Source organism: Pongo pygmaeus, chromosome 4 (genome assembly GCF_028885625.2).
Source record: "Pongo pygmaeus isolate AG05252 chromosome 4, NHGRI_mPonPyg2-v2.0_pri, whole genome shotgun sequence".
Lineage (NCBI taxonomy): Eukaryota > Metazoa > Chordata > Mammalia > Primates > Hominidae > Pongo > Pongo pygmaeus.
Window position 1 is genome coordinate 96,272,222 of NC_072377.2, and position 24,814 is coordinate 96,297,035.

At 34.9% G+C, this 24,814-nt stretch overlaps 1 long non-coding RNA gene across 2 annotated transcripts in view; it reads left to right on the forward strand.

Annotated features, from left to right (window-relative positions):
• The window catches only part of LOC134739597 (uncharacterized), an 87,648-nt gene extending 67,831 nt beyond the window's left edge, over positions 1-19,817 (forward strand). The window contains exons 3-4 of one of the 2 annotated variants that reach the window (XR_010126420.1): positions 4,271-4,414; positions 18,794-19,817. This is a non-coding gene — a long non-coding RNA (uncharacterized LOC134739597). Of the gene's footprint in view, positions 1-4,270; positions 4,415-7,444; positions 7,582-18,793 lie in introns of those variants that run through there. The other variant, XR_010126421.1, reaches the window with a different exon arrangement.
• The last annotated feature ends 4,997 nt before the right edge of the window (positions 19,818-24,814 follow it).

A 24,814-nucleotide genomic window follows, 5' to 3' on the forward strand; every position in this document is an offset into this window, starting at 1 on the left:
TTTAATGCCTGCAGCTTAGGAAATGATCAACAAATAGCATCATATATTATTAAGCTTATATAAGTACATATGTATTTATATAATTGTTGTCTTTGTTTATGGTTTCAGGGTAAGAAATCCTGACCTCAGTGCTACTTTTACTGTTGGCATGCATGTCTCTCTAACAATCTCCCAAGGGGTGTATTCCATTTATACCATGTACAAGCCTCACCCATGCACTACAGAGTGGGTAAACATCTACATTAAAAAGGCAAAAGTTAATAACTGAGTTCTAGTTTTACTGTGTTTTAATATACTGTGTGACTCTGAATAAGACATTTGACTTTTCAGACCTCCAAAACTTGATTTATGTAATGGCCAAAGCTGAACCTATATCATCATTTGCTGTATCCACTGCTCAAACATTTTGCTACCAGCTTATCTCTGATCTTACTGGACCAGTTTTTTCCCATCAGAGTGTCTTACATTCCATAATGGTGTAATTCAAATGAGATGTTTTCTTACTTTGCATTGCAGTAACCTTCTTTAATCTGTCTAAGTTTGGGGAGTTTTGGTGCCTTACCCCCTTACTATGGTATTAGTTTATAAAATTTTGTAAAATGGGACCACTCTTACTTTAAGACATGGTAAGATAGTTACCCCTCTGTTACTTACTTATCCTATTTTATCTCCCTTGAAAGTGTCTTGCCCTAGTCCAGTTTGTGTATCTCACTTTCTTGTCTTTATAAATAGACATTATCTCATATCCTTACCTTTCCCCATTTTTGGAATACAAGCAAATTATATTTACAGGAAAGCAAAAATGATGTCCTATTTTGCACTTCTGGAGTACTCTCCTTTTTTTTTTTTTTTTTTTTTGCATTCAGGAACTCCTTACAGAGTCAAGGACATAGTGGGGTCTCAGGAAATAGTAGTTGAATTGGTTGGGTGAGAAAGATTACATGATCTGAGTTGAACCATATGAGAAAGCACTGAACACCAAAGTACCTTGATGGATCACTGGATGATTGGAAAGAAAAGAACAAGTGAAAGAGGGGGAGACTGAAAGAGAGTAAGTGAGCATTATCAGGGGAAAGAGCAAAATGATCCACATTAAGAAATGAGAGGCTCTCTGAAAGAAGGGCAGTCTCTCCCAGAGTGTGATGTAGCATCAGATAATCCATGTACCTTCTTTTTGTTTCTGTTTTTAAAATAAAGCACCTTTCTCTAGTCTATTGTTTTATTTTAAACTTATTTGATTAATCCATGCTATGTGCAATAAATGATAATAAGAAATGTTTGAATGAAAAGTTTTTAGAAAAACAAGAAAGGCCAGTTGGATTAATTTTTTTGTATGTGACTTTATTGTCATCCTTTTTCAAGAGGAGAATATTAAATTAAATAAGATTTTTGTAAAAAATGCACTTTTTGTAAAAAAGGAAGCAAATTGCTGAGCACAGGTAAATGTCACCACAGAACAGAGATATTCATGTAAGAATTTTTTTCTAATTATAAAAAGAGAGTACATGCACGCATATACATACATATGTGTGTGTGTGTATATATGCTCTAAAGTATAAACTCATACTTTAAAACATACCTGTACACACACACGTGCACACACACACACACACACAGAGAGAGAGAGGGAGAGAGAGAGAGACAAAGAGAGAAGTCTGAAACCCCAATCTCAGGTACATATGATTATTACAGAAAAATAAACAAATCAGTAAAATTACTAGGCTAAATTTTCTATTTCAATGAAATAGCAGATTTGAAGCATTTTCACAGTAACCGTGTATGTTGACAATAAGTAGCAGAAGAAAATGAGAAGTGTTTTCTTACTGAACACATTGTACCTTTGGTTTCTGTATTTTAAATAAAATAATTTTCTTCTTATGTTAGATGTTAATTATGACCTTTGACTTTGGATAGTAATGTATAATGACTACTAGGCTTCATAATATCTCTGCTTCTAATTTATCTAAATATTTTGAGCCTACATTTTTATATTTTCAAAACTTAACATGAAATTAACACATCTGATTTCTGAGTAATATATGATGCTAAATCCTTTGTTACTAAAATCTTATTATATAAATAGGGGCAAAAACCCAAACAGAAACAAACAAAGAGAAGCATCACTCTACTAACAACTATACTTGACAGGTGTTTGCTTGTGTTTTGTTGTTATTGATAAGCTTTTAAGAGCAATTTTTGGGTAAAATTGTATACTCTTCTACCTTCAGTCCCATTTCCAACATTACAAAAAATTGTTTGTATTATTTCAATTAAAATAATATTTTGGAACTACCATATGGCCCAGCAATCCAATCCTATGTGTATACCCAAGAGAATCAAAAACATATGTTCACACCAAGATGTACGTGAATGTTCATATCAACATTATTCATAATAGCCAAAAATTAGAAACAACAGAAAATGCTATCAACTGATGAAAGGATAAATATAATTTATCATATTCATGCAATAGAATTTTATGCAACATAAAAAGGAACAAAGTACTGATATACTATATGCTGCCACATGCATGAACCTTGAAAAATCATGCTTAATGAAAGAAGCCAAATGAAAAAGGTCACATATTATGTGATTTTATTTACATGAAATATCCAGAATAGGCAAATACATAAAGGAAGAAAATAAATCTGTTGCCAGAGAATGGAGGAAGGGAATGGAGAGTGGCTGATAATGAGTGAGGGGTTTCTTTTAGGGTGACAAAAAAAAATTCCTTCAGCTAGAGGTGATGGTTGTACAACATTGTGAATATACTGAAACCATAAACTGTACATTTTTAAATGGTGAATTTTATGGTAAGTGACTTATATATTAACTAAAAAATCTAAAAACGGTAATACTGGGGTTTGGTTTTATTTTTTAATTTGACTGTATTTTGCAGTAAAGTTTGCAATATTTTCCAACTTTGGAGGTTTCTCAAACTTAGGAGATAAATTTTTATCACTTATAACATTATCAATTCTTTGCAACTATTTCTTGAGTAGTCTTTATTATGGCTTTCAAGCAAGTGCTCATGGTTTTTCCCCTAAGTTGACTTTTTTTTTTTTTTTTTTTTGAGCTGGAGTTTCGCTCTTGTTGCCCAGGCTGGAGTGCAGTGGAGCAATCTCGGCTTATTACAACCTCTGCCTCCCAGGTTCAAGCGATTCTCCTGCCTTAGCCTCCCAAGTAGCTGGGACTACAGGGGCAAGCCAACACACACAGCTAATTTTTGTATTTTTAGTAGACACGGGGTTTCACCATGGTAGCCAGGATGGTCTCGATCTCCCGACCTCATGGTCTCCCACCTTGGCCTCCCAAAGTGCTGGGATTACAGGCATAAGCCACTGCACCTGTCCCCCTAAGTTGACTTCCCAACAACAGCAAAAGATGTTGATCATGAGCATCTTATATGCCTACTCCAGAAAATGTGAAAATATTAAACATTATCTGAATTTACAAGTGAAAAATGTAAATTACTGAAATGTTGTACCAAGAAAAGAAAATACAATAAAAGATTTTTACAAGTACAGTTTTGGGAACACAAAAATTAGCTGAAGTTACAATAAAAATGTTCCTTCCTAAGTTTATTATCTTACTATTGATCATATTTGTATTTTGTAGAAAAGTAAGCATATTTAATTACAGAAGTTTAACATGACAGTTTCCAAAATTATACAAATTTATCCTTAGAGCCCATTACGAATGGGGTACCAATAAAATGTAATAAAATAAGTCCACATCACAAATCTGATAATTTACTTCCTGTACAATTTTTCATAATATTTCACCTACTAATATCTATTCACAGGCATCCTGGATTTCAAAGGACATTAGTATACTGTAAAGTGACAAAACATTCAAAAGAGGGAAATTCTAAAAGACCTACATTTTTAACTGAAAGCTAGTAATTAAATAGTAGGAAAACATAAAATAATATAACCCAAGACAGACTATAAGTATCAGTTTGAAATTCCATTTTCTTAAAAATTATTCATCGATAGCATTAGGAGATATACCTAATGTAAATGACGAGTTAATGGGTGCAGCACACCAACATGGCACGTGTATACATATGTAACAAGCCTGCACGTTGTGCACATGTACCCCAGAACTTAAAGTATAATTACATATATATATTAAAAAATTTATTCATCTTTTCATGGGAATATCTAAACGCCTAAAGAATTTCCACAAGTTTCTGTTTTCCAGGCAAAAAGTATCTTTCCCATTCCTGTGCAAATCTTGCCTACCAACCAGGTTTGTCTTTTAGCAGGAGTCTAAAAACTCAAACGTATCTAAAAGCCATGACACAGAAGGCCTGGAGACTGCATGGAATGATGAGGACTGCAGTGAACTCTGAAGTGCATACCCATGTGAAACGAACAAGTGCTATTCGGAGGAAGCAGATTGTGTTAATGTAGGTATCCAAGCCTAGAATCATGAAATTATATTTTTAAGAGAAAAATGACAATGTGCATTTTCATGTTTCATCATTAAAATACTTTATTAAAACACTAAACATGGCCACAAAGCTTTATGGATAAAACAGACACTATCTGGATATTTTGCATGAATCAAAAAAAAAAAAAAAAAAAAGAAAAAGGAGTAAGTAGTTGGGACCATATGAATCATTACAAAAAAAAAGAAAGTAAAATGATTAAGTAAAAGGGGAAAATAGGCAAAAATTTATGGTGTAAAACTGAGAAAATATCTCTGCAATATATGTGCCTACTGTTTTTAAATAAAACAAGTTTTCGTATTAGATAATTTTTAACAATTATAATATTTGTTATAGTATTTCAAAGGATATTTTAAATGGTTTGCTATTAAACTTGATTATTTCAACACTAAGAAAAAAAAAACAATATTCTTTTGTATGGTACAAGTCTGAAGGTGATTTTAGTACCCCACATCTTTACGTTTGAGCCGGCAGCCAGCAGTTGAAATTGACATGTGAGAGTTCTTCTAAGTCCCAGATGCTAGCTGCCAACTGCCTTTTTGTTCTTGTTTCCTTGGAAACGGAGGTTGGTTTCATGAAAACAAGGTAAGTACAACTTTTACAGCAGAGAAGTGGAACGCTCCTTTGTCAGTTTCAGCTTGCTGGCTGAGACCTGTAAGTACAGCGTTCCAGAATAGACTGAAGTTGGAAGCCAGTTGAGGCACATCAGAGTTTATGGCAAAACAGCAGTACATATGTTCTTCCTATTTAAATTTAATGTGGGAAAATGATCCAATAAAAGACTAAAGTGATCAAAATTAACACAACAAAACTTTATCAAGTCAAAAACACTTGCAGCCTAAAGTGAAAAACATGATATAGCACATTTAATAATGAGATGCTTTTAAGTCTTCAATAATCTCAAATATACTCTTACTGAGCAATTATCTGGGTCAGTTGTTCTCAGATATGACATACTTCTCAGTGGCAAGAATGGCTCACCCTGCATGACTTTGGGGAGAGATAAGGAAAAAAAAGAAGTGAAATGAGACATTCTCCCCCAGCAATGTTTTGCAAAAGTTCTTCAGGTGATTCTGATTGGTCTCAATTCCTCTTCTTTTAAAAAATCACTGACCTGATCTAAGAAGCTAATTTTAGGGAAAAGAACACCAAGGCACAGAAAGATAAAGTTAGTCATAGCAAACTTGAAGTCCAGCTAATGGTGAGTCAGGCAGAGAATCTAGCTCTGTTTCTGCTTCAAACATTTTCCTTTTTATACAATGGTACAGACGGTTCCCCTTGTAGTTATTTCAAAATTCACTTGGTCATGTAATTTTTCTTTAGTATCATCAACTGAATGTAAAGAAGTGTAATCATGGTATCTATAATACCATATATACCATATGTATCATAAGGTAATCATACATATAATTATGTATCATAAGATACAAGGATTTCAAGTTATTCTGAATTTCAACAGCCACCTTTTTTTAACACCATAGTTAATTTGTCCTGCTATATACATAATGAGCTGGAAAATGTAGCAAAATTAGGAGAGGGCATAACTTATTTTTTTAAGTTTTAACTTAATCAGTGGTGGTAATTTTACTTAACTTCAGTTTCATCAACAGAATTTATTTAAGAAAAAAATTCACCTTCTAAGAGTTGAACCATATTGTGTGAAGATTCTTTGTATCCCTGAAGTGAATTGCTGGCCAAAACAAAGGCTGTAAAAGCCCATGGCTACATCTGTTACCTGTTTAGGTGTCTTTAAAACATATTTACATTTAAAAAATTGAAATTCCCTTTCCCCTCTTGGTCGTCACTTGGTAAATTTTCAGTATGGTCCGATCTTTTAAGAAAAGCTGTCTCTTTAAAATCGTGATAAAACACAGAACTTAAAAAGCTAATTTCTATTTCAGTGAATCAAAGAACAGCGATTAAACACGAGGTTCCTTCAATGATGTTCTATCACAGCCTTCATGTTTCCCATCACACTACATATGGTCCAATTGTTTACAGATTACAAAAAAATCCCTGCTCAGATGTTAAAACAAGATGTTTTCTTCACTTTCAAATGGCAGGCTGACTGCCAATTTTTACAATTAGTTATTCTGTGCAGAGAAAAAAAAAGAAGTTTAATTATCACAATTTCTTATGTTTGGACATTACTCTGTGATGGGCGATCAACCTGAGAACTGACAGAAATGAACTCTGGTTCATGACATTGGTGGAAGGCTCTTGGGAAGACAGCTTTTTGTAAGAGAGAAAATAGCAAAATAGAAAGGGGAAAGAATCTTCGCCAGAAATAGATATCAAAACATCAAAGCAAACTAGCCACCTGCCAGTGATGCTGTTTCCCTATGGCACCGTCTGGCAGGCAGAATTTCACAGTGTTAAACAATAGTGCTGTGTACACCATGAGTGCACCTATCAATGGGTCACTGACTCTCTAAAAAGACTTGCTGATGGAGGTAGAGTGATTATAGGAGAGCAACAAACTGGTGGTAGAAAGCCTCCTGTTCAGATGCTGGATCCCTGGTATTGCATGCGCTCAAAATTGGCATCCTCATTTTTTAAAGGAATTATTTGTATCTGCATTAAATTATGATAGAATTGTTAACAGAAAGTTGAAGAAAATAGATTAATGAACTATATATGTAGAATTCCATGCTACATACACACACACGCATCAGTATCCACATCCCCTCAAGCCTCAAACATGCAAGCCCCCAAACTGTGCATATAATAGTCGATTTAAAAACTGCTATTGGATAAATAGTACATCCAGAATAATAACCCGTGACCACAAGATAGAGGATCATTGCTGGTGGAGTTAAATCATTTTACTTCATTTTGATTGCCTTTTAATAAGAGTTATACATTAAGAATCAGAGTTTTAAGAATTATTTGGGACAGTGATAACAAATATTTATTTCAGGATGAGTTGGGCTAATGCAGTGCCCAGCAGAGCTTTTTTTTCTTTTTTCATCCTGTCTCTTTTTGTAGGTGGAAGTAGCTGGATGCCAGTTTTCTGAGATTTGCCCAAACATGGATGACTTGCATGTTATGAAAGGATTTTGCCGTGTCAAATGTTTTCATTTCGTTTATTAGTTAAGACATACAATTCAAAACTCTTTGGCCACCTCTAGGAGTATGTATTTCATTAAGATTATGTAAAAACTATTAATGGTTTCACAATTGAAAACATAAGTATGTGCCTATTTGGGGAGGAGGGGGCATTCAAATGACAATTAACAGTAACAGAGTAACAGAAACTGAAATCTCTGGCCTACCTCTAGGTCCGTTCCCAAGAATAACATTGTTAGTCTCAGCCCCATTCTATTTAGAATTTAGTACTATTCATCTATATCCTGATATAATCATTCTTAAAACAATTAATTTTGCTCTCATTAGGAAAAAATAAAGAATTTACCTAAAACCTATCTCTGTTCCTCTTGTACATTGAAGGTTTGTTATAATTTCCCATTCTGCTAATGATTCTCATTTTAAAGCATTTGAATTGATGTTAATTGCATAAGGAATACAGTAATATTTCCTCCTGATAAAAATCTAAAATGTTACAAAAAGGCTGTTACCCCTTTGATTCTTATTTTGATCTACACAAATAATTGAATATTTGTAAGGCTGTGATACAATAATCACAAATAAGTGATACAATAATCACTTTGGCCTCCCAAAGTGCTGGGATTACAGGCATGAGCCACTGCGTCTGGCCAACATTTACTTTTAACACGTTACTGAAACTACTATTCAGGTTGAGTATGTACATAATGGAAGCTGACTCAAAATTTAACTGCTCCTATAAGAAAAAAAACTATGCGTTTTCATATTATTGTCCATCCATTCATTTATTCATTCATTAAATCGTGTATTTATTAATGCAGAGCCAGATATTATGAATACTCAGATGATTAAGAAACCATATATTACTCTCAAGAATACACTGTGAAGTGAAAAGATCAATGGTCAATCACAAACATCGATTTCCAAGCAAATATTGTCATTAGATCAATAGTAGCCAATAATAGGACCAAGCCTCCTTCCCTTTGGACTCCTATCCAGCTGTTGCCTCTGTCAGCATGCAGCTTCCTAATTTCTTTGTTATACAAGCTTTTCTACTGTTTTCTTCATATTTCTAAGGCCTCTGCCACCACTTTTTAACATCTAGTTTATTAATTGTCACTACTTAAGTTAATCTTTGTTCTAAGAAACATATTTTCTCAAAAAGATCTAGAAAGAGATAAGTTTCATTAATGGAGACGTTTTCATATTAAAAAGTTGCTGGAAACCGTTTTCTCATGCTTTTAAAAATAATTATTTTAAGAATAAGGTGGTATTCCAATAAAGGTCATAATTAACATAAACTTAATAAAATTTGACCTAGCGAAGGTTTACTTAATGTAAGCTTCATTAGAAATCTCTTTTATTTTAAAATATTAAACCTAATCAACCCAAACAAAATTACTCAGCATGCTGAATATGATACTGAATGTAGTTCTGTACAGTGTTTTCTTTAAATTTGAAAGGTCAATCCAGACTATCAAACCACGACCAGCAATTACCCATTACAGAATCGTCAATAATTTTAACTTTGAAAATAGTAGACAAAAAATGGGAGTTCATAATTATTTGCTGAATGAGTGAATGGGAGCTAGAACAGGACTCAGGCAACCTAGCATAATTACAACTAGTTTGTATTCCCTGGCCCTAGTTACCTCATCTGCAGAGTGAGATGCTTGGATACTGTTCGATTGTAACATATTTTAATGTATTAGGTTGGAGCAAAAATAATTGCAATTTTTGGCCTTACTTTCATTGGCAAAAACCACAATTACTTTTGCACCAATCTAAATACTTTCTATATACTGGTGAAGACAGAAATTCAATGATTCGAAAATAGAATAGGAATTTTTTCCCTTCCAAGCACTTTCAGTTTAGAAAAATGGCCAAAATTTCTGTCTGTGATAGTTCTAATATTGAAAAAGTAAAGGTAATATAAACCATAATAAACAGCATAAGTATATTTTATGTGATTATTTTGCTCATTTATTCCCCAATAATATATGACTATTTCCTGTGTGACATGCACCCCACCAAGTACTTAGTATGTAATATAAAAATATAAACATACCTCATTTTATTGCACTTTACTTTATTGTACTTTATATTATGTTTTTTACAAATAGAAGGTTTATAGAAATTCTGCATCCAGCAAGTCTATCAGTGCTCTTTTTCCAATAGCATGTCCTCACTTTGTGTCTCTGTGTCACATTTTGGTAATTCCCACAGTACTTCAAACTTTTTTATTATTAATATATCTGTTACCATTATCTGTCATCAGTGATATTGCATGTTATTTTTGTAATTGTATTGTATTGTAATTGTACTGGGGCACCTGAACTGTCCCCACAGGACAAATAAGATGGCAAACTTAATAAATGTTCTGTGTATTCTGACTGCTCCACCAACTGGACATTCCTATTTCTCTCTGTCTCCTTAGACCTCTCTATTACCTGAGACACAGTATTATGGAAATTGGGTTAATTAATAACCCTACAATAACCTCTAAACATTCAAATGGAAGGAAGAATCTCATCTCTCTCACTTTAAAGCAAAAGCTATCAATGATTAAGCTTAGTGAGGAGGGCGTATCAAAAGCCAAGATAGGCCAAAAGCTAGGTCCCTTGTGCCAAACAGCCAATTCATGAATGCAAAGGAAAAGTTACTGAAGAAAACTAAAAGTGCTCCTCCAGGAAACACACAATGATAAGAAAGTGAAAAACTCCTATTGCTGATGTGGAGCAAGTTTGAATGGTCTAGATAGAAGGTCAAACAAGCCAGATTTCCTTAATCCAAAGCCTAATCCAGAATAAGACTAACTCTCTTCAATTCTATGAATGCTGAAAGAGTTGAGGAAGTTGATGAAGAAAAATTTGAAGCTAGCAGAGGTTGGTTCATGAGGCTTAAAGAAAGAAGCCATCTCCAAAACACGAAAGTGCAAAGTGAAGAAGCAAGTGCTGTTACAGAAATTGCAGCAACCTATCCAGAAGATCCAGCTAAGACTTTTGATGAATGTAGCTACATCAAACAATAGATTTTCTATGTAGACAAAACAGCCTTCAATTAGAAGATAATGCCATCAAGAACTTTCACAGAAAAGAGAGGTCAATGTCTGGCCTCAAAGCTTCAAAGGACAGGCTGACTCTCTAATAGGTGAAAGGGACTTGCCTCGTCTCATGAGATTTTGGACTGTGGACTTTTGAGTTAATGCTGAAATGAGTTAAGACTTGGGGGACTGTTGAGAAGGGATGATTGTATTTTGCAATATGAGAAGGACATGAGATGTGGGAGGGGCCAGGGGTGAAATGATGTGGTTTGGATTTGCGTCCCAGCCCAAATCTCATGTAGAATTTTAATCCCCAGTGTTGGAGAAGGGGCCTGGTGGGAGGTGATTGGATCATGGGGGAGGATTGCCCCCTTGCTGTTCTTGTGATATTGAGTGAGTTCTCAGGAGATCTGGTTGATTAAAAGTGTGTAGCACCTCTCCCTGTCCTCTCTTCCTCCCGCTCCAGCCAGGTAGGATGTGCTTGCTTTTCCTTCACCCTCAGCCACGATTCTAAGTTTCCTGAGGCCTCCCCAGCCATGCTTCATGTACAGCCTGTGGAACCATGCACCAATTAAACCTCTTGTCTTTATAAATTACCCAGCCTCAGGTAGTTCTTTATAGAAGTGTGAGAATGGACTAATACAATAATTCTATAACTGCAGTTCTTTGTGAATTGGGATTTACTCTCTTCATTTTTTTTAAACTAAAACAAATGCAGAAATAAATCAGGGACTTCTACTACCAGCCATGATTGAAAAACAGGAATGAGATTTACCCTCCTACCTTAAATAACTAGAAATCTGAGCAAAATATATAAAACAGTGTTTTTCAGGCAATGGAACAGACTGCTGACTGCAGAGATTCCTAAGAATGTTGAAATTATTTCTAGTAGGAAATCTTTTGTTTCAAAGTTAAATCACTAAAATATCTAAAAACAGCTCATATTTCTTTTCCTAAACGTAAATGTCACATGTTAAGCAAACAAAACTTACAGTATAGTGTTTATTGGATAATATTTTCAAAATATCACATATTACTTTTTCTATTGCATACATTTTTGTGATTCTATTATGTGAGACTATGCCAAGCCAGTCTAGTTGGCATTTAATTGCTCCTGGCTTATGTAAGTACCAGTAGAATGTTTACCTTTAAATTTTAACTGCGCAGATGTGCATATGTTTCAATTAAGGAATAAAGAATGGAAAAAGAGAGGACAGAGAAAAAGAGGATCGCTGAAGAAGAAAGAATATTTTTTGAAGGACAGAGGCAAAATTCTCAAGAGAGAGCATATTTAGAAGAACATTAAATATATTCATAAATGTAGCCAAGTAAGCTTCATGGAGAGCTCTGAATTATCTTTGCAGCACAATTAATTCATTAAAGATATTCAATAATTTTTCTATACACTTTTTTCCTTAAAGCTATCATAATCATTAAAATGTTGAAGAAAAACTATTCAAAAGAAATTCAACTCAAACTAAAAGAATTTGAAACTAGTTGGTGTAGTAGAAAGAGATTATGGAGAGAAGTAGTATGGAAAATAAAATTGTAGGAAAGAAAAAGATGAACCCTCATTCTGGTCCTAGAAAGCAAAGATGTGGGGTTTAAAGTTTATTCTCTGAGTCAGTCATCTCCAAAAAGTGAGTTATTTTCTATTTGCAAATGATGAACCATTGAGGAAGCAATCATAAAAACAAATTTTTAACATTTATTTTCCTAAATATAACAATCATATGATAAACAAATAAAACTTAGTATTAACTATACACACCCAGTAGCTACACATATATAATTTAGAGAGAATTATACATCTGGATGTATGTTTAATATATACATATTTTTTTCCCAACTGGACTTGCATGATCAAAAATTCTCGAGATCGTAGTCCTAAGCAAAGAAGGAAGGGGCAACTGAAACTTCTTGAGCAAAAGAATAACAGGATCAAAGCAATGATTTAGGAACTCTTCCATTTTTTGTTTGTGGAGTTGTTCCCAGCTTCACTACTTTAGGGAATTAGAATGATTCAATCTTTAGAAGTTTCATACTCTTTCGCCACACCCAGGCTGTCACAGCCTTTCTTGCCTCTATTAGTGCAAAAGAAAGAGGCTGTACTGAGTGGTCATTTCGGGAAATTTTAAAGCGTAATAATTTGAAATGTTATTTTATAAGAACAAAATATGAAGAGCAGACATTTTCACCCTTTATGCAGCATTGACATTCAGGCTCTCAGAACTGCAAAGGATAATCAGGCATTTGCTTGTGGAATAAACTACCAAAATACATTGTGTGCTTTATTCTAGGTAGGGGAGGAAGCTGGCAATGCTCTTTAGCTTCTGAGAATGCTATCTAAAGGCATGGCATGGAAGGAATTTACTCAGCTTTCTGTTTTGGAGGGGATTTCAGACTGCTTCGGTTGACTATAATGTGTAAACTACTCTCAGTATAACAGCAGTGTGTGTGTGTGTTGTGTGTGTGTGTGTGTGTGTTTCTAAGTGAATTAAAGTTACTTTGCCAGAGTGAGGAGGGCCTAGTATTTAATCTTAACAATTAGCAAGCTTGAGAAAGTATTTAAATATCAAGAAATGACCATGCTAAACATGTAGTACATTTGCATCTTAATGCTGCTAAAAGAGAATGAACACAAATACAAAGACCATAAATCAAAGATATCATTCATCTTTCAGATGCGACTCCAGTTAAGACATAGGATTTTAAGAATGCATGATGGAATTAAAAGCTAAAAAATGTATATTTCGGTTTATAAACATTTCTATTACTTGAAAAAATATGTAAGGCTGGGCATAGTGGCTCACGCCTATAATCCCAGCACTTTAGGAGGCCAAGGCAGAAAGACTGTTTGAGCTCAGGAGTTGAAGACTAGCCTGGCCAACACAGGAGACCCCATCTCTAACAAAAAAATAATGATAATTACCTGGGTATGGTGGTGTATACCTGTGATCCTAGCCACTGAGGAGGCTGAGATGGGGGAATCGCTTGAGCCCTAGAAGTCGAGGCTGCACTGAGCCATGATCATGCCACTGGAATCCAACCTGGGCAACAGAGTGATACCCTGTCTTGAAAAAAAAAATATTTTTTGAAGTTTCCTTTTAAAAATTAAGAATTTTAGAATTTGTATATAAAACAAATGCTGTGAAAATAGTGATCACGTATTTTTGAAATATGGTTCTAAATCTATGGATCTGTGCTGGCCAACATAGTAACCACCAGACATATGTAGCTAATTACATTTCCAGATAAATTAATCAATTAAAAGAGCCTAAATTTAATAAAATTAAAAATTTAGTTCTTCAGTAATGCTTGCCACATTTCAAGTGTGGCCAGGTGCTACTGTTTGGACAGCTATATCATATCATAGTATTAGTATAGACTAATATTCATTTCTAAACTAAATCTGAAAATAATTTGGGAAATTCTGATAATAAAATACTTGACATTATTGTCTATGTTTACATTTGTGTATGTTTCCATAAACAATAACTATTTCGATAATCAAAAAGACTACTAAAGTTCTTTTTATTGTAGGAATGCTGAAATGAAACCATTTTACAGTTTTACATATGAGAGTGGTGCTGTAGATAGTAACAAATTATTATCATCCATTTGATTAATTCATAATGCATGCCACTTAAAATAACAGGATTGTTACAATGGTCTGTTATCATTCTTTCAATTAAACATGGAAATAATACATTTCACAAGCATCAAAATTAATATTCATTTGGCATTCTATCAAATTACCTCATAATCATTGTGAATTTCTCAATTAGAACTATAAACCCTTGCCTTACTCAGAATAATATTAACAGAATTTTTAAAACAAAAGTACAAAGCAGGTCATTTAAAACACATCTGTTATAAGTTTGATAAGTAATCATTATAATTAGTGCTTTTACTGAAGATTTTACTGGAGGAGTTCAGTTTGTTTGTGATTTAAAAGCCTATATAGAATAGGTATGTCACTATTAGGCAAGTTTAAACATAGAGAATTTAACATATGACCAAAAGATAACAGGATTTGATTCAGAAGGATATAGTCAGTAGTTTAATCCTGTTACATTTTAGGTATAATTTAACCCAACCACCCAATTTTATAGATGAAGTGATTAAGATGTATGACGTGTGTGTGTGTGTGTGTGTGAGAGAGAGAGAGAGAGAGAGAGAGAGAGAGAGAATGTGTTTGTATAAATTAATTGGCTAACCCAAAATACAGCCTAGTTTTCCAGAGTACCAAGGCAATAGCAAGGTTCTTTTATTTCTGTACCCTTATCAAAGAGGCTGAGAAAGGTGACATTAGCTTAGAAAAAAAAAGAAGAAAGGAAGAAAGAAAGAAAGAAAGAAAGAAAGAAAGAAAGAAAGAAAGAAAGGAAAGAAAGAAAGAAAATAAAGAAAGAAAAAAGGAAGAAAGAAATCCAGTGCCTTGTCTTATTATTAGCCATTAGAATATGGAACATGGTAATTCCCAAGGTTACACATAATTCATATCTGACATTCATGACTAGAGGAATAAATGTCCAGTAAACTGCACATAAATCATTATAAAATAACTCCTTCACACATTAACAATTAGAGTGGTAGGCAAAATGAAAACGATAAATTCAAAGTCTTGACTTAGCATATAAGACCCTGAACAATCTGGCTCCAACCTAATTTCTATTGCTTATATAACTAAACAAATCTTTGCTCTAATCAGTAAATTTTCAGTTCAATAAACATTTATTATGGTTGCCTACTATGTGTCTAGAATTGTTCCCAACATTAAGGATGGCCCAAGAAAGAAGGCACAGTTACTGTCTTCAAGAAACTGAGCAGGATGGAGAAACAAATATTTCTCTCTTCCTGGAGGATATTAACTTTATGATAAGAGAAAATAAATAATTGAAAAAGATAGTAAGAGCTGTGACAAACATCCCTCCTATGGAAAACATAAAATGGAGTTAACCCAGTCATTAAAGAGATAATACAAGATTTGAATTTTAATTAGTGAGATCTGAGATGGGTATTCTAGACAAAGGTCACCCACATTTCTCCTAAGGTTCAGACCCATTTACTGAATTGCCTCCTCCACGCTTCTTAGATGTTCCATAGTTTCATTAAATTTAATATACTATAATTTAACTGACTACCTTCCATTTTTCCGAAACCTGCATTTCTCCCTGCTAAACTCTTGAACAAGCTATACATCTGATGTTATCCTTCGCTCCTTTGCCCACACAAAATACTTCCTTTCAACTACAAAATACTTCTAATTCCACCACGAAGGATCTTTCAAATCCATTCTGTTGGCCCCCATCCTTGCTATCACTAATTTTGTTCAGGGCCCCATCATAGTTCACTTGGATAACTGCAATTACAGTAGGTCTCTCTTCCCTTAATGTTACCATTCCTCCGTCCACTTTATGAAGATAAAGTAATATTTTGAAAGGCAAATATGAACATGTCACCTCTTGCATAGAAACCTTTGATAGTTCTTCATTGCCCTGAACAGAATGAGCACTGCTAATCTCTCTACCTCATCTCAGACACCCGCTCTGCTATCTAGCAATAAGGAAAGTGTCTCAGTTCCTTCAACCCAATGTTCTCTTTGCTTCTGGGGTCTTCTATATCTATAGAACGCAACAGGTAGCCAGTGTATAACATGGCAACAGATGGAGCAAGAGGGAGAGAGAGGGGAGGTACCAGACTCTTTAGAACAAACAGATCTCACATGAACATAGAGTGAGAACTCACTCATTACTGTAAGAACACCACCAAGCCATTTACAAGAAATCTGCTCCCACAGTGCAAACACCTCCCACTAGGGCCACTGCCAATATTGGAGGTCACTTTTTAACATTAGCTTTGCAGGGGACAAAACATCTAAATTATACAAACTAGATTCAAGGATATTATATTTTTAGCAATTTTGAATAAATAATTTTTGAAAGCATGTGATATGAAGCAAGTGCAATTCTCACAAACCTCTTATCTCCTTCAGCATCTTATTAGAGAAAGTCTCCAAATCTCAGAAGACAATTTTTGAGTATTGCTGCAGAGCCTACGTTTTACCCATTTCTTTGACTAGAAAGAAAATTAGAATATTCAGCAGAGTAAAAGTGGTAGAAAAAGTTGTGATTACCTTCCAATTGCCCTTTATCCCCAGCTGCTATTCACTAAACAGACTGAAATCTCTCTCTGCTGCAAACCTCAGGAAGTAAAGAGATATGTCAGGAAAACGCTCACATCCCATGTACCCACAGTAAATTTTGTGTATGGGAGAAACAGAGAGAACCATCTTGGAGAAAGAAAATCAATTCTCTCTTAATTGGGTGTTCTAAGAGGTTAGAACACTGAGTGAAGGCTGGGGCTTGGTTAGATCAGGAGATTAAAAACAACGATTTTAGTATAAGTATCAGTTGACCTAGAAGGAGGGAAGTAAGAATGTGAGGAGGAGAGTTATAATTGTCTTGTGCTGATGAGCATGTATGTATCTCTCATATGTAAAAGCATCTGATGCACAGATGATTCTTTACAAATACCCATTAATCATATTCACTCCCAGAATACAACTTTTTGTTCACTATCTAAATGCATTTGTATGTGTTTGGCTATATTAAGTACTTAAGTTATATTCTGCCAACGGAAGTATAACATAAGTGATATAAGGTTATAGATCTAGAATATTCCAGAAACTAAGAATCATTTCTCTTCCTATGTATCTCAAAATGCTCTCTCTGTGTATGTAAAAAGAATCCTAAATGCATCTGTTTTGTTCTGCCACCCACTAGCACTAGCACTCAGGAGAATCATGTAACTTCCTTAGATCTCATATGTAAAATGAGGCACTTCATTATTTCACTTATAAAGTTCTATGTGCACACACCTAATAAATTTATCATGCTCATAGAACAAGATGTGCTCATGATAGAGATGTGAAATCAGCTTCATACATCGTGACATGTTTATAGTATCAACCTTTAAGTGTGCGTATGTAGATTTATTTTTGCTTGTAGCAATAGTACAGTACCCACACCTTTAAAATAAAGGGAGTCCTCCATCGTTAAATTCTTAAAGCCAACTAGTTAAGATAAAATTAATGAACTTGTAACTGTATTTGGGTAAAATTAAAATAAATATAAAAAATATAAGGAGTTGTTCACATGTCTCTTTTCTGGTTAAGCATATCAATTTTCAGACAGGTCTACTGAAAAGCTTGATTTTTTTTTCCTTGCCCAGTCTTTAAGATTATTGGTTCTGACTTGCATAATATCATACATTTAACTGCAGTATTTGTTGAATTAATCAACGGATAATGAGCAGAATACACTACTTTTACACTAACAAGAACAAGTTTTACATTTTTTCTCTTTCAAACTCTGCAAAACTATATGTTCAAAGGTAACATATCTCAAAAGAAACCTTTACGAGTTTTTTTGTTTTTTAAATTGATCTAACCCTAAGAATGCATTCAATTGGCCACTGACGCTCATAAGAGTGTTTTTAAATGTTAATTATCTCCTCTTTATCCTTGATATTTTTTCTGCATCAAGTATGGGTCAATGCACACTTGTATTCATAGAGTCTCTCTTTGAGTGATTCATTGATCCTGATATGTTTTGGATTCTAAGATAAGAAATTATCAAATATAACATTAATTTGTTTATGACATTTTTGGAGAAAAGAGGCACTAATTTTTTTAAGGAAGAGTGTACACTGATTCTAAGAAGGACTCACATTTATAATATGTGGAAATATAGGAGGAAACACTGTGACTTAGAAAAAAGGAAATATATATGCATATTTATTTGTACAAATATGTACATATTTTCCATCTGTATGTAAATGCATATATATATACACACACACATATATATATACCGTGTTAACAGCTTCAGACACAACTTACTTCTTTGTAGTTTTAGCATTTGATGCCTAAAATAACTAACCTAGGAAAGATAGTTCAACAGATTGAATTTTGAGAAAGAAAAAAAAATTAGGGTTGCAGATTTTAATCCCAGATCTGCCACTTCTTTCTAAAGTATATGGCCTTGGCAAGTTACCTAGTTTATCTTACCTAGATTCCTCATTTGTGAATAGCTTATATTAATAATATTCCATATAATGCTGTTATGAAATGATACATAGAAAATTCTTAGGATAAAGAATGTATGGTGTAACTGCATATATAGGTAACACAATTTTAAATTGGATCTTTTCTCTTTCTGTTTCAGCTGAGGCCTTTGAGATACTATGTGAACTGCTCCGACATCCTGAAGAGAAGGTCTGGATCATTTAAGTAGGACTTGCAAAGAAAGTGGCCTAGATCCTTAGCTGAGCTGATCACTTACCTCAAACCTATAAAGAAGTGGAGGGGCCAAGAATAGGTGTTGGATGTCAGCAGGAGAGTTTCATCAAAGAGCTGTCAGTTTCATCTCAACCTTACCCTCCAGGAGAGGTAAGATGTCCTCTCTCTCACAATAGATGAGTTTGACTTTTGGTCCTGGGCATCTGTGGTACTCAGTGCTTAGGGCTGGCTCCATGCTTTAAAATATGTATATGTGAGAACTGCATGAACTCGCCAGTGGGGAGATGAAAAAGAAAGAAAAAAGTCAGGAAGCTCCAGAAGCTTTCTACATTTCCATTTGAGATAAGGATAAGGATGCCTGAATGTTTTTCTTGAAGAAGAAGTGAACAAATGGAACAGAAAGCTATATTTTACCTGAGAGAGGAAAGAGAGTGCATAACTGTTTCTCATGAACCACAGTGAAGTTTGAGAGCATAGGCTCAGAACCAACTCAAATTCTCTACACAAAGATTGCCTGGAGAGTCAAGGTGAGCACCCCTCCCACGCACACACCTGCCAATGCACACACAAAAGACAGAGGAAGACTACAGGATTGCAAAAGGAGAGAGGAGGAACACAAGTGGCTAGCTGAAGGAAAAGTATTGCTTAAATTTGGGGATCACTGCTGAAGGTTTCCAATAGTACTCCAAAAAAATAGGAGACCACATGAATCATAATCAATCTCAAAGGAATCCATCATAAACACTGGTCACAGCTGGAGGTAACCAATACTCTATTGGTGTCTGTCCTTGTTCATGTACTTGTCTCCCCACCACTCCAATCACTGAAGCTGAGTCTCTTGGGTGGTGTGCAAAGGAGATCGAATCCAGCCAAGTGACAGGATGAAAGAGAATCTGACCACACTCTCCATCCTTGCCACAGACTTCCAAGCTCAAAGGGTCCTGTAGTGAGAGAGGAATGGCTCTTTGTTTTTTGTGTTTTGTTTTGCTTTGTTTTGTTTTGTTTTGTTTTGTTTTGAGATGGTGTCTCCCTCTGTTGCCCAGGCTGGAGTACAGTGGTGCAATTTCAGCTCACTACAACCTCTGCTTCCTGGGTTCAAGCAATTCTCGTGCCTCAGCGTGCCTGAGTAGCTGGGATTTACAGGTGCCTGCCACCACACCTGGCTAATTTTTGCATTTTTAGTAGAGACAGCAGAGATGGGGCTTTGCTACGTTGGCCAGGCTGATTTCAAACTCCTGACCTCAGGTGATCAGCCCACCTTGGCCTCCCAAAGTTCTGGAATTACAGGTGTGAGCCACTGCGCCCAGCTGAGAGGCTCTTTTTAAATTTTAAAATATTTAATTGACAAATGAAAATTATATATAATCAAGGTACACACATGATGATTTAATATGCTTGTACATTATATATTGACTACCACAGTGTAATTAACATATCCTTCACCACCCACAGTTATCATTGTGGAGTGTGGGGCAGGGGTGAGAGTTGAGGACACTTATAATCTGCTGTCTTAACAAAGTTCAAGTAAACAATACAGTATTAGTAACTAAGGTCACTATTCTATACATTAGATGCCCAGAAATTATTCATCTTATAATACAGTTTGTACCCTTTGACCAAATTTCCTGAGCTGCTCTGTGCTCCCCACCACCCCTGTCAACCACCATTCTGCTGTCTGCCTCTATAAGTTTGACTTTTGAAATTTTGGAGGTTTTAAAGATCACTCTGGTCTAAACCTAAACTAGCCAATTCAGTAACCACTAGCAGCATGCAACCACTTAAATTTAAATTTAAAATAATTAAAATTCCAGTTTATCAGTCACACTAGCCAGATTTCAAATACTCAATAACTACATGCAGCTACTTTATTGGACAGTGCAGATATTAAAAATTTCTATTAGACAGCACTGGTGCCATATATATTAATTAGTGAACTAAGAGTTTGGTTATTTGTTCCTAAAAGTTATCAGAAGACTTTTTTTTTTTTTTTTTTAGATGGAGTCTGGCTCTGTCGCCCAGGCTGGAGTGCAGTGGCACTGTCTCAGCCTACTACAAGCTCCACCTCCTGGGTTCAGGCAATTCTTCTGCCTCAGCCTCCCATGTAGCTGGGACTACAGGCCCCACCACCACGCCCGGCTAATTTTTTGTATTTTTTGGTAGAGACGGGGTTTCACCATGTTAGCCAGGATGGTCTTGATCTCCTGACCTCATGATCCACCTGCCTCAGCCTCCTGAAGTGCTGGGATTACAGGCATGAGCCACCGCACCTGGCCTATCAGAGGACTTTTGTTATTACCTGAGTATTGGCAGATAACATGATTGCACAGAGTAGGATTAAATGGCCCAAAGAAGAACAGAGTGGTTGATCTGATTTCATTTGATGAGTCGCAGTTCTTCAGTGCTCTGTTTCTATACCCAGGTAAAACTAGTTGCCTAAGCAAAAGTATTGATTATTATTGAAAATAATACAGATCAAATATAGTGCCTGGGCATCTATCTGTCTCCATATTCAACTTTTTTTTTCTTGGAAAATTTTGGGTAGAGTGAGGGAAGAATATAAAAAATCCAACGAAGTCATTTAAACCAAATAAAATGATAACGCTTGTGATACTCTAAATGTGGATTCTAGATTTTAAAATTGAATGTAAAAATAAAAAGACCACTGAAGTGTTATAAATATTGTAAAAAATTTGTGGGGTTGAAAATTTGAAAATTACTTATCAACTTATTTCTTCAAACTTTTGTAAATTTTATTCCATTTTTAAGTCTTATAGTAATCACTAACATGCATCATTTAGATGCTTGAAAATATTCTTGGACTCTCGTGTGTTTTGTAACAACAATCATAGTTTTCTTTTCAGTCATGTGCATAACCTAGAACAGAAGGCAATTCAATTTAGTCTCCTTACGAGATATTTGTTCTCTTTTTGTCCATTACTTCCTCAAGATTTAATGTGACATATTAAAAACATAAAATCATATTAAATACTTTATCATAAACACCAACCTACAAAAAAATTTCTTAGTACATTACTCCATGGGGAAATAAATGTAAGCTTTCTGCTGAAAACATATGGCAAGCTCACAAATAGTGCTTTTGCAGGTGTTTTATATGGGAATAATGTTGCTGTAAGTCTCCAGAAAAATGATAGCATATTAGTGCTAGAGACACTAAAGCACTTAAAGTCCGATCACCGCCTTTGACCGTTGTGGAAATTGAGGCCTGTTGCCACTTTCCTTGCATGGCAGCACAATAGGAGAATTAAGAAAATAGATTGGAATTGAAGAAACTAAATCCCTGCCCTGACCCTGGCCCATATCTACTGGGCAAATTTGGGCAAGTAGCTTAATAGCTCTAGGTTTCAATCTCTTCCCATATGAACTTAGAATAATAATGCCAAATAATATAATTACAAACTGATCAATTTCTTATGAGACAGATGATGTTCGTAACATACAATTTATGGTAGCAATCATTTTTTTCTCCTCCATTAGTGCTTTAAATTTTTCTATAATTACCTGCTTAAAGTCACAAGACAAAGTGAGTGAAGTCCCCAGCCATTCACTTTCCTCTGTTGCCCTCTGCTCAGGGATCCCAGGATCTCAGGTACCGGCAGCAGGGGTGAGCCCTGCTGAACTTTTTTCCCAAAGTAAGCCTTTAGCACCAGAGTAGGATTAGGAAAGGAAATTGAGGTGGCATCCACTCTCAGCTACATTTGCTTCCAGAATCCTCTTTCACATTTTCCTGCCCCCAGAACGGAGGAAATTCTGCCCTTCTCTCAGTCCCAAGTCCTTTCCCATTTCCGTTCCCAGAACAAGTGAAAATTTTTTCGGGGAAAAATACGCTATCTTATACATGAGTTTTGTGTGCAGGATTTTGCATATAAACTATCCTTGGAACAGTCAAGGGACAAACTGGAAACAAATCAGTATGCACAGAGCAGGAAACTAGAGGATTTGAGACTGAACCAAGAACCACTCACTACAGTGTATAGCCTATGTTGGGGAAACAAATGGCTATAAAAGAGGACACTGGGGTTTTTCTAAATTTAGCTTCCAAAGTACTTAACAATTCCAGGCATACTTCAGGCAATCACCAATAATTAAAGTAAAAGGTACAAATCTGTCAAATAAATGAGGGAGTATAGCCAGACACATTATATTCTGGATAGTGCACAGGGATCTAACTGGGCTGGGTATGAGACTTAAGGAAAACGACCCTTGTCCTGAAACTCTAAAATTTATGTGCTGCATGACAATGGGAGCACTGGCCTTTGTTCTATCAGGAGCTGGAGTACAAGTTTTGCAACTAGAGTTTGTGTCATGGGAGAGCCTTCGCCTCACCCTCTGTTCTTACACCAGCAGTGAAGTACAGCTGGTCTCCATCCCTCGTAGATTTTAGTTCTAAAATGACCTGTTCTTTAAGGACATCCCAAAATCTCAACTGAAGTGTACAAAAATAAAAAATATATAATTTTATATTTATGCAAGAGAGAAATGTATTTATATAAATATAAAATTATATTAATTTAGATAATTTTATAAATCATATTTTATAATTATAATATAATTATTATTTACTTTAATTATCAATTATATTAATTTTATGAATAACTATTTAAATTATAAATTTATATATACATAAAGAGAGAGAATTGAGATTGGACACCATCTCAATTCCCCCTCTTAATCCTACTCTGGTGCAAATATATATATATATTTTTTTTAATTTTTAAAATTTTCAAATCCAGTATCTACATAAAATTGCCATTTATTTCTTCAGATAACAAAAACATAATATCAACCAATCACACATTTCCTATACTTTGATTGTGTTTATATTCTGAGGCACTTTGAAGTAGCATCGTTACTGAAACACCAGGGGTTTGTTCCAGGCCCTGCTGCTTGCCACACAGAAAGCCAATCACTGAGATAATGAGTATTGCCTGTGAAGAAGGCTTTAACCAGGTGCTACAGATGAGATGGGGGAACAATCTCATATCTGCTCAACTGACTGAAATTAGGGGTTTATAATGCAGTGAAGAAATGTAACTATGTGCGGGAAAACAGCAGTTAGGGAGGGATAAGGAAGACATGCTGGTCAACAGGAAGCAGAAAATCAGTTGAAGATTATGACAGGTGAGGGGTCTGGTGACTTATCGTCTAGTTTCAGTGATTTGCTAAGTTTCAGTTCTTTGATACCATCTGGGAGGACTGATGGCTATTCTCATGAGAAAGGAACTCAGATTAGACAAATGAAACTTTCTCAATTTTTAATACTGGGAAGGTCAATGTCTATGTTTATTCAGAAGGAATTGTAAAGATCAGTTCTACAGGACAGTTGGGCTGGTTTCAGTCTCCCCTTTTCTATTTATTAATTCCTCAATCATGGAGAATCTGGTATCAATTTCTCTGGTTGCTTTATGATGAAGAGAGGTGTTGTGGACAGCTCCAAACGTAGCCACCCATGAATTAATGGTTAATCTAATTCTATAGTTTTCTTCTGCAACACAATCTTTCTCTTCAGTCATATAAGAATAAAATATTCTTAAGGATAAGGCCTATCTTTCCTGAATATTACAACATTGTAACCATAACACAGTTTTTCCTCATTACCTAAAGGAGAAGATCTGAATCCAATTCAAATTACTGATTTAATTTAATTACCTTGGAAATAAACAGCATTTAAACATTTCTACTCTCACCTAGTTTTCCAAATAATAAAATATGTGTGCTATTTCTGTTCTGTAAAATATACGTACTATTTCTGTTCAGAACTTATGAAGATAAGCCTATTTTCTTTTCCAGGAAACTTAAAGCATTTATAGCTCTCTAAATCATCAGAGGTAAGCAAAACCAATCCAATTTTAAATAGCTGGTGTGTTGTATCATTTTTTGGAGGCTTGACAAAGGTAGCTTGGGAATTTTACATAAATAGAGCAAATGA